The sequence below is a fragment of the Protopterus annectens genome, chromosome 3.part0, assembly GCF_019279795.1.
Source record: "Protopterus annectens isolate FY-2018-M chromosome 3.part0, PAN1.0, whole genome shotgun sequence".
NCBI classification, from domain to species: Eukaryota; Metazoa; Chordata; order Ceratodontiformes; family Protopteridae; genus Protopterus; species Protopterus annectens.
Genome location: NC_056731.1, coordinates 167,381,141 through 167,395,896, shown reverse-complemented (window position 1 = coordinate 167,395,896; position 14,756 = coordinate 167,381,141). Strand labels below are relative to the sequence as shown.

Genomic DNA, 14,756 nt, shown 5'->3' with positions numbered 1-14,756 from the left:
AAGAGGTACTAACATCTTAGACCTATGTCTTACAACTATCTTGTCCATTGACTTTAGATTAATTTATCTTCCTTATTTTCTAGCTCTGACAAGCATTCAATTAAAATACATTTCTTCACTGAATCATACAGACAACAAAAAGGCCAACTTGATTTATAATTGTGGAAAAGCATATATTCCAAACTGAACAATATTTTATGAATGCCTTTTAATAATCTGAAACATTAATAAGCCTGGAAGGAAGGAAGAAAGCGAACTATAGCATTTTCGGTAATTTGATCTTTCTACTCCAGGTAAGGTAAGGTAAAGTAATAGTTCTGTATGGACTTCTAAAACATGGATCACACAAAACATTAAAATAACATGTAACAAAAAAAATTTAGAAAACAAATATTGTAAATGTAGAGTATCTGGCATATTTAAAAGATGCATTATTCTAACACAGAAAGGATTATATAACAAATCCAAGAACTTCTTTATTTTCAATATATAGAGGATTATGATCGGATCTCCAATCATAACCAACTTATAGTCAATGGAGTGTTGCAATTACACTCCGATATCAGGAAAAAGACTTGTTAAGCACCCTTCTGAAGTCAGAGAGGTGCTTAAGAAAATTTTGTTAAGCACCCCTGATTGCTGTTAAGATTGGGTCTCACACTAGGGATTAATAGTTGACAGTGTCAGCTAGCAAGGAATAGTGACAACAGGTAAGACAGCTTTGAAAGATCTTTAGATACTTCACTCTGCCAAATCTACAAAGAAATACAGCGTCAAAATAAAGTATCTTAACAGCTTTTAAAGCCACTGGTTCTTCAGAGGAATACTTCATTTTTGTCTCTTGTCTGTTTGCCAGTGTTATATTTTACCAGCTTCTACAGGCTTTGAAAGCTATTCAAATACTTTATAATCCTACATTTTTGTTTGTAACTGGTACTACATGTAATGTAACTGGTAGTACATGTAACAGATAAAACTCCATGTACTATAAATAATTATGATCATCTGTCACTTCTGAAAATAACTCTTATTATGTGTTCTCAACATGGATACTCTTGAGGTGAATTTCCTAGCATCCATATGTTGTACACATAATAAGTTGGTTATGATCAGAGACCCAATCACAACTATCTATATCATGTGTTCAAGACATAGGTGCTAAGAAATTTACCTTGAAAACAAAGCTCGAGAGTGAATCTTGGCATGCACGTCATGAACACATAATAAGGACTATGATCCATGAGACCAGATCACAACTCTTTTTACTGCATGGAGATTTATAATGTACATTTACTGCCTGTTACAAAAATATATTTGTAGGAGAGTGAAGTGTTTTACCAACTTTCAAAGATGTCAAACAAACAGAAGGCAAAAATAAAGTGCCCCTTTGAAGAAACAGCTGCTTTAAAACTTGTTAGATACTTTGTTCTGCTACACATTTTGTTTATAAATAGGGCAAGTGAAGTATCTAACAGGTCTTAAAGCTGCCTTACGTACTACAGGTTCCTATTACGTTGTCAAATCTTTAGGGTGTTGAACACCTAAATTTCGACACTTAAACGTCAAATGCTCAAAACCGCAACTGGCCAATTACACAAATTTTTTCCAGGGAAAAAAAATTGCTTGGCTGTCATTTGCCCTTTTCCCTGACGTAAAGCGATCTCAGAGTTGGTATATTTTTGTTAGGAGGGGGTGTGGGGGGTGAAGCCCCTCCCCCCCACACTTAAGTAGGGTTTTAAAGTGTGCATTTTTTTTTTGGCCAGGCAGATTTTTTCACGGGGAAAAACTTTTGTGTAATTTTCCGGTCGCGGTTTTGAAATTTCGACATTTAGGCGTTTGACAACCTAAGTGTTCGATGTTCTGATATAGACCCCATACTATCACTGTTCTTTGCCAGCCAGCCTTTTCTCCTGCTAATTTACAGAGGGAGACCCGACTGTAACAGTACTTAGAGGTGCCTAACAAAAGCTTGTAAGCACATTTCTGATAGGCACTTAACAAGCTTGTCTTTTTCCCATTTCTGGGGCTCAGTTGCTGCTCTCCATGCACTAAAAGTCTTTTAGCATTCTTCAGTGTAGACAGTGACTAGCTCATGTTCACCCTGCCCTGATGTAATACTAAACCACTCCTGTCATGCCCTTAAAGGATTACAATTTTCCTGCATCACGCATGCTAATGAAGTTGCTCTAGTTTCAAAATGATAATTTGTTATTCTTATATGCATCATCTTCTAAATCTATTTACAGGCAGTGGTCCTCTCCTACATATTATCTCAAACTTTTGTTCTGATTATCAAGTGATTTTTCCCTTTCCTTCCTACCCCTGGCCTGCTAGAAAGTGTTGCCCCAGAGGAGTATTCCTTACTTCTGCAAATACATAAGCAGTGGATTACAAAACAGATTAAAGTTGGTTGATTTCTGCTTTAATGTATCAAATTGAGTAATACAGTGATACAATTCAGTAAAAACACAGCTGCAATCTTACCTTGTTACCTGCTTCTGCAGATGCCACTCTATCTTTTCTTTACACATTGTGCATGCACACACTGATTACATCCAGCCAATTTAGGAACTGTGATGCGCTTTGATCTCTTCCCACCCCAATTCCCCAGCCACGCTGAATCAACAAATTTCTACTCACTGCTCACCATTTACACTCCCTCCCACCCCACACTCTTCTTAAGGGCATACAATCCATCCAAATAAAATGTTCCTATAACCAGTGTTTCATCAAACCCCCTACATTAACATCTGAGATAAATCCACCCCCTCACACTTCTTCTTCTCAAACTCAGCTTACAATTCACCATAACATTACATTTTTCCCTAACTATACTTGCTTATCACTTAGATCTGTTCAAACATATACAACTCCTACACACTATTAGTTTCAATTTATGCAACTACAACCTTTTATTTAGAACAACGTAACCTTACAAACAATTTATGTAAACAAATCCCCTACTTCATCTACCATAAATGCCAATATTTTTTCTTCCTATCTTTACAAACAATTTACAATACCACACTCAAACATCTATGATTACCTTCTTAACTTTATTACCTGTCCATTATAATTACTTCATTTCAATATCTTTTTAGGCTTGTCTACATACAAGTTTACATACCAGTTTATCACAATTATGTCACTACTACTACTATTACTACTCCTACTGCTACTACTACTACTACCACTGCTGCTACTACTATTACTACCGCTGCTACTATTTTTGCTACTGCTACTACCACCACTACTACTACTATGCCCATTACTACTATTGCTGCTACTATTACTACTACCATTGCCACTAGTACTACGTCTGCTACTATTGCTGTCACTACTACTACTGCTGCTACTACTACTAATACCACTACTACTAATGCTACTGCTACTACTAGTACCACTACTAATACTACTGCTATTACTACTATTACTACCGCTGCTACTATTTTTGCTACTGCTACTACCATCACTACTACTACTATGCCCATTACTACTATTGCTGCTACTATTACTACTACTATTGCCACTAGTACTACGTCTGCTACTATTGCTGTCACTACTACTACTGCTGCTACTACTACTAATACCACTACTACTAATGCTACTGCTACTACTAGTACCACTACTAATACTAATACTACTACAATTACTACAGCTACAGCTACTACTAATATCACTAGTACTACTGCTGCTACTACTGCTACGGGTCTATATTATCATATCAAATGGTAATAATGCCGAAAGTGCATGTGAACAAATATTCACGAGAACGAACTTGCTAGTGTGGGGGGTGCACCCCCCACACCCCCCACTAAATATATATTCCAACTCCGAGGTTGCACTACAGTGAGGAAAGGGCAAATATTCCAACCCTCACAGTACCGTGACCCCAAAAATACAAGTTTGTTCTCGTAAATATTTGCTCATATAAGCGTTCGGCATTATTACCATTGGATATGGTAATATAGACCTGCTGCTACTGCAATTGCTACTAAACTACTACTACTGCTACTACTACTACTAATACTACTGCTACTGCTACGGTCACTAGTAGTATTGCTGCTACTATTACTACTGCTGCTACTGGTGTTGCTGCTACTACTGCTGCTGCTACTACTACTACTGCTACTAATACTATTGCTGCTACTACACCTCAGTAACAATCTAAACAACCCCTTCCTTGCTTTACCACATACTCAGTCTCCACTCACATTGCCGCCCCCAAAAATCATCCCATACTCTTGAATCAGTCAACCACTTATACCACAACACTATTCCCACCAATCCCACCCTAAAAGCATATGGTCATATCCATTAGACAAACAGATACACACACACACACACACATACATATTCTCACTATTCCACTTTAGATATGATTAAAACTGCTAAAACCCCCTATACTTATTTGAGTCCATAATCCTAATATTTCTCCTAAGGGGTACAATTGAAGCTAATCAAGGCCCCACCACTCTCTTCTGTTAATAAACGCCCAAAACCTATAAAAAAACTATTCAGATGAGTGCTTTATCTCATAATGCAACCCTGACCTTTTAGCATTAGCAGAATCCATAGAACAAAATGACACCCGCCCCCATGCACCAAATCTTCCTAAACTATGATTACAACCTAGATGCAAGGCCATGACTAAAGAATGGGGAAGAAACTCTCCTCGTCTTAAAATTTCACCTGCAACTAATAGCTCAGACCAACCCACTATTAAATTTCTTTTCCAACTGGCTACTACTTAAAATTCATACCAAAAAAAAAAAAAAAAAAAAAAAACCTCTTGCAGTAGCCTGCCCCCACAGCAATTCCAAAAGTAATTGCATGAATCATCTTAATCACAGCATAGTAAGCATAAACAACTTGATATTACTTCACAACTTCAATTTAAACATGTTTAGCATAATCCATAACAATATCATAGGTTCATAGGTTGGTACTGGGCTATCTGCCCGAAGGCATATATTATTATTCACCGCCCCTTTAGTAGTTCCCTAGACCCTTGTACTAGCAGCTAGTACCCTTGGCCCCTATCTAGTAGTGCTGTTGGTGTGATCCCTGGTGTGAACTTTCTGTTACCCATCCACTTATCAAGGTTCCTCTTGAAGAGTGATAGTGAGGGGCTCTGTCTTATGTAGATCGGGACCCTGTTCCATAGTAAGGGAAGTCTCTGCGAAGGGAATCTATCCCTCCAGCATGTTCTATTCATTGTTGTGTTGAGGTTTATATCTCTAGAACGTGTAGCTCAAGTAGATTTGGTTTTGCTAAGATGGAGCATGTTCAACAATTCTGGGTTGGACATGGCTCTGTACGTTAGAGAGAGATCGCCTCTGAGAAAGCGGTATGCAACAGAGAACAGTCTTAGCTTTTTCAATCATGCTGCATAGGGCAACTGTTTGAGGCCAGTAATCCTCTTCTTTAGGTACCTCTGTGGTCTCTCCAGCTGCTGGAGATGTCTAGCCAGGTACATTCCAATTGGTGCATTGTACTCAATAATGGGTCTGATGAGGGAAGAGTAGAGGGGCACCATTACATCCTTAGCTCTTGATGCGAGCCCTTTCATGATCAGATTGGTCACATAGAAGGATTTTCTAACCACTTTGGCAACATGGTTATCAAAGGAAAACTGACTATCTACTTGGGTCCCTAGATGCCTTATTTCTTCTTCATATTTCAGGGGATTACCTCCTATGTTGTAGTTTGCAGGTACTCTGTTTTTTCCAAAGGGGACTACTACACATTTTTTTGCATTTAGCTTGAGACCATGGCTTTGATACCATGCATCAGTCTCATTTAGGCCCTCAGAGACTTTATTATAGCACCCAGTTTGCAGTCGTCCGCAAACTTAGTCAGCCACAGCCCTTCCGTGCTTGCCTGTACTTCTGAGAAGTATATGCCAAACAGGAGGGGCCCCAGGACAGAGCCCTGAGGCACTCCACTTGTTACTGGTCTGGATTCGGACATAGATCCCGCTACTCTTACTTTATGGGATCTGTCTGAGAGCCAGTTTGCGATCCATCTTGTGACGTAAGGGTTTATGCCCAGGCTGGTGAGCTTATCAATAATACCTGAATGGGGAATGGTGTCAAATGCTTTAGCAAGGTCAAGGTAAGCCATGTGTACCTCCTTTCTAATTATCTATAGCCTGAGTAACTGTCTCAAAGAAATCCACCAGGTTCAGGAGGCATGATCTGTCCTTGACGAAGCCGAACTGTGTGGGGTCCAGCGACTGGAAGTTCCCAATCTCTCCATTTATGAGTTCCATAACGATTCGATCCATAGCCTTACAGATCAGACTGGTCAGGCTTATTGGTCGGTAGTTCCCAGGGTCAGTTGTGGCCCCACCCTTGTGTAGCGGGACCACCGTTGCCGTGCGCCATTCTATGGGCACATATCCTGTGGACAGGCTGAGACTGAACAGGGTATTAAGATGAGGGGTTAATTCCTTTTGGAGCTTGCATATGACACAGCCTGGGACACCATCTGCTCCCATGGAGGCAGTGTTTTTAGTTTTAGATAGAGCCTTGTTAACCAACGTATCAGTAATAATTGGACTTACACAATCCCCTGGAATGGTAATAGGCACTGTAGGTGGTTAGGGGGGGGTGGGGGAATTTGCACTGAACCTGTCAGCCAAGATGTTGGCAATGTCAGAAGGGTCAGTGTATTTTGTTCCATTTTGTACTAGCTCAGAACAGACCTGAGCATTGCCATTTAGATTTTTGACATAGCCATAGAAGGCCTTATGGTTATCCCTGGCATCCTTGGCAACTTTCTTTTCAAAATTAGCTTTAGTTGACTTGATGAGGGCCCTCAGTTTCTTACTAATGCTGATCAGGGATGATTTTTCTACTTGAGATTTGGCCTTTTATTGTAAAGTTTGCTTATGGCCAGGGTCCATCAGACTGGTTTCTTCTTGCTTGAGGAAGGAGTCTTGGTTTTATTTGGGATAGCACAGTCCATGCAATCCTGAAGATGCATATAGAGTGCCTTGGTGTAGGATTCCACATCCTGGATATCATTATCCTTCTGCAAGGGAATAGTGAAGCTTTCCACTTCGGATGCAAGTAGTTTGAAGTTTGCTTTGGAAAGGTTTTTGACTATGGTTTCTTTGACTGGGGGAGGTGGAGGGGTGAGGATGTCCAGGGTTATCAGTTTGTGGTCAGATCTGACCAAGGAGGGAGTGAAAACTGGTGTGGTACAATGGGCGTCCATATTTATGATGATAAAATCCAATATGTTGTCCCCTCTAGTGGGGGAACATACTAGTTGTTCAAGGGCATTTGAATTTATAAATTCTATGAATCACTGAGCATAGGAGTTGGAACATTGGTAGTTCACCCAGTCTATACCAGGGTAGTTGAAATCACCCAAGATTATGGTGTTGGGTAGGACCTTTATATTTTCCAATGTCTCAAGGAATGCAGAGTGAGCATCTTGGGACATGGTGGGCGATCTATAACCGGATACGAATTGAAATGTGGTTTTGCCTGCTGATAGTTGAGCATGGATGATCTCTGGGGCATCGTGCTGCGCTACTAACCTGGAGATATGGGTATCCTTGATGAATATGGATACACCTCCGCCCTTTGTACTGCGATCCGGTAACTGAGACCGGAAGGTATGATATGAATTGTAACCTGGCAGTGCTGGGGTGCTCTCTTGAGCCTTGAACCAGGTTTCCGTCACTGCACAAACATTGATTTTCTCCATGCTGAGGAGAGCCTTGAGTGTGTGCATTTTGAGGTTGAGACTTCTGGCTTTGAGTAGCATTACCCTTAGTTTTTGGTTACCTGTGCTGATTATGGTGGTTGGTTTGTCCTTTGAGCCTTGCCTAAAAAGGCACTATGGGGACGGCAAGAGCCTTGGCCAGTATTTGAAAACCTAGGGGTGACAGGTGCAACCCATCTCTGGCAAAACAGCGAGGCTTGTCTATCATGTCATCCCAGGCAGACAGACACTGGATCCCCTTAGAATGACACCAGAAGCTTAGCTAATTGTTGAAATTGATCATTTTGTCTTCGTATAGTGGTATCATTCTAGGTGAAGGTAGTATGCTACTCAAGGTCAGGGTCATACCAGCTTGGGCTACATGATCAGAGAACTCCTCAATGTCTCTTTTCATGTAGTCCAGGGAAGTACGTCTTAGATCATTCACACCAACATGTACAATGACAGCGTCATACTTGTACTTGTTCTGGAGTGACCTAAGTGCCTGTGTTATGTGGCGGATCCGAGCACCCGACAGGCAGCTGACAGTAACCTTCTCCTTGTTCAGCCTGGTGAGTGGAACTTCCGTGTGCCTTACTATAGAGTCTCCTATTACTAGCATGTTAGGTATGGTGTTTTGCCTTAAGGGCTGTTGTGAGGCACACTGCTGAGGTGAATTATGTGTTTTCTGGCTTGTGTTTGGGGGTGCAGCTTGCTTGCTTGTCTGTTTTGGAGGGCACTGTTTCTTTTTCAGATTGGTACCTAGTGCCTCCGAATATGCTTTTGTGTATTTATGCGTATGTTTTGCCGGTGCTTGTTTTGTAGATTCATGTGTGACAGGTAGTGTGATGCAAGTGCGTCCCTTATCCTCTTGACTGTCTGTTACAGTCATGGGTTGAGAGCACTTAGCCTCCAGTCTGGCTGTGTATTTGCATCTCTCACAAGTGTTTGTGTCTAGAGGTAAGAGGAGAGGGTTGTCTGTATACATGAGGCAGTTGTGACATTGCCTCAGGATGCCCAATTCCACCAGATGAACTGGAGAGTACACCTGAAGCTGACCTCTGGACATGCTTTGAAGAGTAAATTGAACTTAAGTCCTGCGGACGATTGAGGGTCTTATGCTATATTATAATAGTGCTGTCTAGGAAATTTGGAGAATAATAGTGCTGCCTAGGAAATTAGGACAAGTGCTGATTTCTGTTTTGCAAGTGCTGCAATAAGAGCAGCTGATCTGAAGCACTTGAGCTGAGGCTTGCTTAGTTCTAAGGGAAAATTTACAGTGCACACTTTGTGGGGCTGGGAATAGTATACCCCAGTTAACTGACGCTGCCCGACGCTGCTCTGTGCGCAAGACCGCACAAAAAGAGAGTTGCAGGGTTTTTCGTCTAGATAAGTGAAGAAAGTGAGGACAACAGCTGTTTTTCTCTAAGCAAGTGAGAAAAGTAAGTACAAAAACTGTTTTCCTCTAGGTAATGAGGAAGATAGAGTGCTATAGTAATTAGTAGCTTATTTACTGCTTACAAGTTCTGAACAAGTGCTGAGCATGAAAAAGCAAATTTAAGTGCTGAAACTAAGAATCTGTATCTGCACTAGATGAGTTACAGGACAGAAACAAGTGCAAATACAGGCTTTCAAATCAGAAAGTTGAGAGAGATGGAAGAGATTGCCCAAATGGCCAATAACTACAATTTCTGGGCCAGAACCACTACTTATGTGGTAGACAGGTTACCTAGTGCTTACCACTCCCACTGATAAGCTAGAAGGCTTCCCTCCAACACAGAAAGGCTTGGGGGACTCAGAAGCTTACATACAGTCCTGGATACAGCAAATCTGTATCTGGAACACTAGTTACAGGAACGGTAGGAAACAGGCTTACAGTTTTTTTTTTTTACAGAAAAGTAGCAAAAACAGTAGTAAAAAACAATTCACATGCAGTGCAAGCTAGCACACTTGAGTATGCAGCAATATTAGACCAAACACAGTTTAAAAAATGCAATTAAATTAAAAAGGACTAAAAGCAAGTCCTCCAGCTCCTACCTGATTTAAATCTTAAATAACAGGTACAACAACCTACCTTCCCAACCTTTAACACCAATAAAATTCACTATTGAATCTAATACTTATAACATCACCATTCACCCACTGATCTTCAATGGCCACTGTCCAGTTAGCTTTCTCCTACACTTCTCTTTGAAATAAATCCCACCAAAAGTAATCTTTTTTACAGCCAGATCATAATCCAACAAACATAAACTGAAAGCAGTCCTTAGCACTCAGGAATGGTCATTCATTCTAATTTCCACTGATGCAAACCTAGCAACAAAAACATTCATCTATATACTCAAAAATACAAGGCACATGCTTCCTCTCAATCACTAGGTTATATAAAAAAAAACAAAAAACAAATGGAAAACCAACAAGATGAAATCACTTTTAAAGCCAAGAGATGAAGCTTGACACACATGCAAATTTAACCCAGACCAAGATACCAGACAAAACTTTACCTAAATCAGAAATCTAGCAAAGCTGTAAAATGGCATAAATGCCCACTCTTGAAATCAAAACAAAATCCCATAATCAAATCACCTAAACAGTTCTGAAACGTCGGTCAACTAACAGTTAGGATAAACCTCATCAACCCAACTAAAATACAACACCTAACTTTACTTCATCAGAGTTTCTCACTGAATTTAGCCATCAGTTTCTAACACTTAAAGACCTCTATTGAACATTCCAATATTCTATTTAAAACACATCAAAACAAAGACAATGAACCACTACTTGAACAAATGCACATTGACAACAATAGTTCCTTGGGATCAGATGGCATAAATCTCTGATTTTATATCTGCATGCCTCAGACATATACGTACAGTCTATACCTTACTGAAAACACCTTGTCTTCAGTCTGGAAAGCTGCCAAAGTAAACCCACTTCCAAAACAAACCAGTCCCACAGAACCCTCACATTATCATCCAGTCTCCATTCTCACCACCTTAAGGAAACTTCTAGAGAAACTCATCTACACACAACTCACAAAATTCATCAGCAACTACAATGGTCTTAAAAATAAATACTAGGTCTTTTGATCAGGACACAGCACAATAACAACACTATGGACTTACAGATAAAACCCTTCTAAGAATTAACAAAAAGGGTGGCTTACAATCACCATTTTATTGACCTCTCCAAATCAGCCACACAAGTCTTTTAAACCGCCTACCTGAAACAGGTATTAGCCCAACACATTTCACTGGTTCCAGAACTATCTTTCAAACTGACACTTTAGTGTCAAAGTCTAAGCCATACTATCCTTCAGCTGACCTCAGGAAAGGCATCCCACAAGGTTTTAGCCATCAGTTTCTAACACTTAAAGACCTCTATTGAACATTCCAATATTCTATTTAAAACACATCAAAACAAAGACAATGAACCACTACTTGAACAAATGCACATTGACAACAATAGTTCCTTGGGATCAGATGGCATAAATCTCTGATTTTATATCTGCATGCCTCAGACATATACGTACAGTCTATACCTTACTGAAAACACCTTGTCTTCAGTCTGGAAAGCTGCCAAAGTAAACCCACTTCCAAAACAAACCAGTCCCACAGAACCCTCACATTATCATCCAGTCTCCATTCTCACCACCTTAAGGAAACTTCTAGAGAAACTCATCTACACACAACTCACAAAATTCATCAGCAACTACAATGGTCTTAAAATAAATACTAGGTCTTTTGATCAGGACACAGCACAATAACAACACTATGGACTTACAGATAAAACCCTTCTAAGAATTAACAAAAAGGGTGGCTTACAATCACCATTTTATTGACCTCTCCAAATCAGCCACACAAGTCTTTTAAACCGCCTACCTGAAACAGGTATTAGCCCAACACATTTCACTGGTTCCAGAACTATCTTTCAAACTGACACTTTAGTGTCAAAGTCTAAGCCATACTATCCTTCAGCTGACCTCAGGAAAGGCATCCCACAAGGTTTTATCCTTACCTTCTTCCTCCTATCATCTGTTTTCATCAACAAAATGTCCATTGACCTTCCTCACCTTCCCCTGTTACTTTGTGTAGAAGCTATAGTTTTATTCTCTTCAAAGAAGCCACTCTCAATTAAAAAAAAAAAAAACTTCAGTAAAATTTCCTTTGCCTAATCCACTGGAAAGAAAACAAAAAGGACTTGCTTTTCTGTACCATACATAAGCTCCACAAAGCTCATGTTCATCTGCAAATATCTGATCATAATAGCACTACTTTAGAAAAACTAACACATCGCATACCTGGGAGTATGGTTAGACCCATCTCTCAGGTTTCATTCTGCATCTTGACAAAACCAGGAAAGGGTTAACTCACTCTTATTGTCGGCCTACAAACTTTCCCCATTTCTCTCCAAACATCCAGATCAGTTATAGGTAAAGGTATACTTCTCTCTCAGCTTCAGTATTGCCACCCCTTAGTAATATGTGCTTCATAGAGAACTGCCACATCATCTTATCACCAGTATAATTTGTAGGTCAGCAAAGACAAAACGAAGCAGGCACCCAAAAACTCCAAAATAAATGTAAACGTATTTATTAATATAGACGTTTTCGCTCTTAGCCAACACTTAGAGCTTCTTCAGACAATACAAAATTGGCGCCAAATGACTTTTGTATACAATATACATGATGTCATTTCCTGGACCACGATAAATTAAGCATTTAAAGAGACAAGAGTTTTAAAACCTATGTAAAATAAAATGTATTAAAAGCTTACATTTTTCACCCTGTAAGTTGGGTATATGTAGGCACCAAAAAGGACACTTTTATATTTAATATTTGAATGTCAATAGAACCTACAATTTATGTCCACATAGTATCTAGTATTAACTTTAAAAAAAACGTATAAAAAATGTTTCAAAAGATGTTTTAAAACATGACAAACCCAAACATTCAAATTGCTTAAAATATAGAGCCTAAAGGATATATAAGAATAATAGATATATTACACAAGTCATTTAGACCGGGTGGGGAAAAGGAAAAACTATGTCCTATGTTGTCTAATACATGCTTAGAAAGTGCGTTGTCCATTTTTTTGTTTTTCATTGCATAGTTGTGTTCGTAAACACGGTCCCGCAATCTGCGGTCCGTCTTTCCGACATAAAATGCCGGACAACAATTACAAAACGCAATGTAAATGATGGACTTTGATTCACAGTAAAACTTCTGTCTGATGTAAAATTTATCACCCCTAATCATGAACGAATTTCCTGTTCTTAAAAGCCTACACCAGTTACAAAACCCACACGCAAATGTGCCAGTTTGTCTAGGCGCCTCAAAGGGTATGTTTTCATTTTGTAGGAGTTCTTTCAAATTTTTACCTCTCTTAAATGTAAACCCAGGAAAAACACCTAGAATATCAAAAAGATAACTGTTATTAGTGATGAATTCCCAATTTTTCTTTACAATGTTGCACATGCTATGGATTGCGGGACCGTGTTTACGAACACAACTATGCAATGAAAAACAAAAAAATGGACAACGCACTTTCTAAGCATGTATTAGACAACATAGGACATAGTTTTTCCTTTATGGGAATTGATGGGTTGAAAGTAGGGGTTAGGGGGGGCCCTCAATCACTCCTTTTAGAATTAAAGGAATTAGAATGGCAGCTCTTATTGAATGCCTTTTCCCCACCCGGTCTAAATGACTTGTGTAATATATCTATTATTCTTAAATATAAAAGTTATCTAAGAACCTGATACCATCTTTTCACTCAAGAAATCCTAAAAAAATGTAGGGGAAATTTTGTATATATATAAAACATTTTGTAACAAATTCCCATGTAGGAACTATTTGTTCCTTGATGGTATTAAGTGTTTCAATGTGTATTCTTATTATGAGGATGGTTAGTATGCTTTCCTACAAAGTTAATGCCTAATATTTTATAAAGATATCCTTTAGGCTCTATATTTTAAGCAATTTGAATGTTTGGGTTTGTCATGTTTTAAAACATCTTTTGAAACATTTTTTATACGTTTTTTTTAAAGTTAATACTAGATACTATGTGGACATAAATTGTAGGTTCTATTGACATTCAAATATTAAATATAAAAGTGTCCTTTTTGGTGCCTACATATACCCAACTTACAGGGTGAAAAATGTAAGCTTTTAATACATTTTATTTTACATAGGTTTTAAAACTCTTGTCTCTTTAAATGCTTAATTTATCGTGGTCCAGGAAATGACATCATGTATATTGTATACAAAAGTCATTTGGCGCCAATTTTGTATTGTCTGAAGAAGCTCTAAGTGTTGGCTAAGAGCGAAAACGTCTATATTAATAAATACGTTTACATTTATTTTGGAGTTTTTGGGTGCCTGCTTCGTTTTGTCTTTGCTGAGTATTCTTTTTTGTCGATTTCCCATAATTTGTAGGTCCATCGCTCACTTCCCAAACAGAACACTAGAAAAAGCACAATGACTCCCAGTCAAACAAAGAACTGACCTCCTATTGGACTCCAAACTATTCTAACATATACAACCAAACAAGACAACTGACAGCCTACAATCTCAGAAATTATGGACACTCAGCACCTTCACTACAAGCAAAAACCAAGCTGCCCTGTGCAGATCCCTGCTTCTGTATACTCAAATTTGAGGGAATATATATATTTACTTTTGTTTATTTATGTTTATTTTGCATTTGTTTACTGGAGTAGAGCACTGATTGTGGGAACCTATTTCCTAATATCTGAAAGAAATATCACTGTACCCAAAATTTCAGATGCAGGTAAAATCTCATATTCTGAAACTTGCTAAATGCCAGTACAGTTTCTCTGGCCATATTTAATCCAGCCACATTCTTTCACTTTCTAATAACTTTTGTGCTTACTGTTCCCTACTGTCTTGTCTTCCAGTACATAGCACATGTGTTTCTCACATTCACTTTTTTGTATATAGTATATATAACTTCTACATACAGTGTACAAAACTGATTGTCAGTCTGAATGTCCTATAGACTGTGCGCATAATTTCT

At 38.9% G+C, this 14,756-nt stretch overlaps 1 protein-coding gene across 2 annotated transcripts in view; it reads left to right on the top strand.

Annotated features, from left to right (window-relative positions):
- LOC122796298 (genetic suppressor element 1-like) overlaps nt 1–14,756 on the top strand; it is a 471,843-nt gene that overhangs the window by 335,296 nt on the left and 121,791 nt on the right. The window lies entirely within an intron of this gene.